At 29.2% G+C, this 2,979-nt stretch overlaps 2 long non-coding RNA genes across 2 annotated transcripts; one reads left to right on the top strand and one right to left on the bottom strand.

The window, feature by feature from the left end:
• The first annotated feature begins 293 nt into the window (after window positions 1–293).
• Window positions 294–2,547, top strand: LOC112738194 (uncharacterized). The gene is made up of 3 exons (XR_003169283.2): window positions 294–580; window positions 685–754; window positions 2,208–2,547. It is a non-coding gene; the product is annotated as an uncharacterized lncRNA (long non-coding RNA).
• On the bottom strand, window positions 1,649–2,324 carry LOC112738187 (uncharacterized). Its single transcript, XR_011871614.1, has 3 exons — window positions 2,195–2,324; window positions 1,964–2,110; window positions 1,649–1,877 (listed from the first exon to the last, which is right to left on the bottom strand). It is a non-coding gene; the product is annotated as an uncharacterized lncRNA (long non-coding RNA).
• Window positions 2,548–2,979: the final 432 nt, after the last annotated feature.

Below are 2,979 nucleotides of genomic sequence, written 5' to 3'. Positions count from 1 at the left end.
TAAAAAATTAACAAAATATATTTTATATCAAAAACATAAATAATATATAAAAATATATTTCATTAAATTAGATTACTCATGATTTATTTAGTATTATTTTGGGTTATAAATTTTTTATTGGTATAATTCTATTGTTAGTTATAATTAATTTTTTTATTTATTTTATTCTTTTTACTAGAGTGAATAATTTATATTATAAAAAAATTACAATAATAAATATAATATACAACTATTACAATTACAAGTTTTAACCGAGCTAAACAAATAAAAAAAAATGTGTACATATCAAAAATAAAGTAAAACAACAATTGGAAATTGAAGAAAAGCAAAGGTAAAGTAAGTTCATACTTCATATGAGAGTTTCACGCTTCATGTAAGAGACATCAGCATTCCTTACTCTCCAGATGCAGCAGACAAGGTTCGCAGCAAGCTCCTTCTTCCTTCCAGATTCAAAGACTCCATTAAAGATAACCACCATCTCCATGGCTCCATTCCTACAAGATCCCATGCTTCAACCACGCTTTGACATCCCCACAGGCAATGGTGTACCGATTCCTCCATAGCATCACAAATCAGACAGGTAGGGTTTATGTTTTGAAATCTTGAATTAAGATTTTCCTTTATCGGGATCCCTTCATGTAAAGTCTTTCACAAAAAATTCTTAACTTTGGGGGTATTTTTCAGGTTCCAAAACTGGAACACTACTTCATATCCTGAAGCCACCGAATATTCTCCAGATTTCTCCTTTTACCAGGTAATTTTATCTTCACCTTGTTGTATAGGAGTTTCTACTATTGCTCCGGAAGTCCCCCGAGTTGAATCCAAACAGGGACAAGAGAGAATTCCTCTTCTATGATCTGTTATGTGCTCTGTTATGCCCAAATAGAACCTTAATTTTCTTATGTGTGATTAAACGTTGATTCTAAGAATGAACTAATTAACATTCTGGATTTGTTTCTGGTTTGCTTGTCATTTGAGCCTAATTAAAAGATAGGGTATGGGTGGAGGAAAGGCCTTAGTTTGCTTCTGTTATGCTTGCAATTTAGGTTCACTGATCTATCTTCGTTAAGCACATCCATGCATATGATAGCTTGCAGTTCTTGACTTTTCATTTGATCATTTTTGGATCTTGAACATACCGCGTTTCAAATGCCTAACAGCTTGTAATATGTGCACTGTGTAAAACGATTTGTGCATTTTTATAGGCTATTTTCCTTAAAATTGCTTGCATATTTGGTGTTGCAAGATTTGCCAATATAGGTAGAAGATGATGATAGGTGTAATCCATTATATGGAACAAGCAATTGAAGGAGTTCTATTAGAACTTAGATTTTATTGTTGTAGGCAAAATCATTATAAAAAAAATAATGTCGATTGAAAAATAATATAATTTACCATCGGCTAGTGTTGAGGGTTGAAATTTTTTCCTGATTTGGACCGTGAAAAATTGTTGGTCCAGACTACAGAGTATGATGGTTGTATAAACTCAGTTACATCATAAAATTTCATTTTTTTTTCAATTTTTCCGGTTAATTAAGTCTGTTGTAGCATGCAATGTTGTTACGTTTAACAATTAAGGATGGTTTACAGTGCAAATTAACCATGTGTCTATGCCTATCTTGAATGATTTGAAATAAATTGAGACAAATTAGTTAAAAAAACAAATATGAATTCTTCTACTGTTTTATTCAACTCATAGAATCAGTTAAGTTGTACATCTTTCAGAGAATTTAATTCATAACAAATGTTTCAAAACAATGCAAGCCATCAAACTGTGGTGCCACACTTGGTTTCCTACTGGCCTTTGTTTGTTCTTCCACTACTCTTGTAGTAGATATTGTTTTTTGATTAGATGCTGAAATCCCTCTTGCAAGTTTCTGCGTTCATAGAAACCTTGTGTTACTTTTTGGAATTATATAACACTTTATATGAACAAAAATAAATACATATCTTTTTCTTTTACCTTGTTCATAACAAATGTTTCAAAACAATGCAAACCATCCAACTGTGGTGCCACACTTGGTTTTCTAATGGCCTTGGTTTGTTCTTCCACCACTCTTGTTGTAGATATTGTTTCTTGATTAGATGCTAAAATTCTTCTTGCATGGTCCTGCGTTCATAGAAACTTTGATGTTACTTTTTGGAATTATATAACATTTTATATGAACATAAATAATAGATATCTTTTTCTTACCTTTGCATTATAGAAGAAGAATCCAACTCCGGCAGCTACAGCAGGGAGAGATGCATAAATCTTTCGCATGGCCATTGCTGTAACGATAGATTGATAGGAAATAATAAGAGCCTTGTGATGAGTATATATTTATATATGTATATATGAGTCGAGAGAGAATATTACGAAGATCAGATACTTTGCTAGTGAAAGGAAGCAATCAATGGTTTATATAGGGAGTTAGGGACCTAACGGGTAAAAAAAAAAGGAAAGAAAAGGAGATAGCATGATGTTTTATCTTATTTTAATTTAATCCAATCAAAACAGTCTAATAGATTTGTTCCAAAAACAAATAAAAGATTTGTTCTGTTTTATTCGTATGTAATACTTTAGTAATATAGGTTATTTTTATTTTTAAGTTTAAATTTTCTGAATTTAAAAACATTTTTTCAAATCAACTTTTTTTTTTTCAAAATTAATGATATGTCAAAATATGAACGAAATAGAGTAATTTTTTTTTTATCTTTTTTATAATATATCTAAGAAATTTTTAAATAGTTATTATTTTTATAAATCAATTCTGTAAATCAAAATTTAAATTAAGATTTTAAAAAACAGTTCAGTTAAAATCTAAAATGAGATATATTTAATCAAAATATTCATACATAATACTTTTTATTTGATAGTGGTAAAAATATTTTAAGTTCCTATACTCTTAAATATAATTTAATAATAGTATAAATCTTTTTCTTGTTGTGTTAAAGATAACATCAATTCTTTTTGGTGACTAAATATAACATTAATTT

Source organism: Arachis hypogaea, chromosome 2 (assembly GCF_003086295.3).
Source record: "Arachis hypogaea cultivar Tifrunner chromosome 2, arahy.Tifrunner.gnm2.J5K5, whole genome shotgun sequence".
Lineage (NCBI taxonomy): Eukaryota > Viridiplantae > Streptophyta > Magnoliopsida > Fabales > Fabaceae > Arachis > Arachis hypogaea.
Note: the sequence above shows the minus strand (reverse complement) of the source record. Positions and strands in the feature narration are given on the sequence as shown.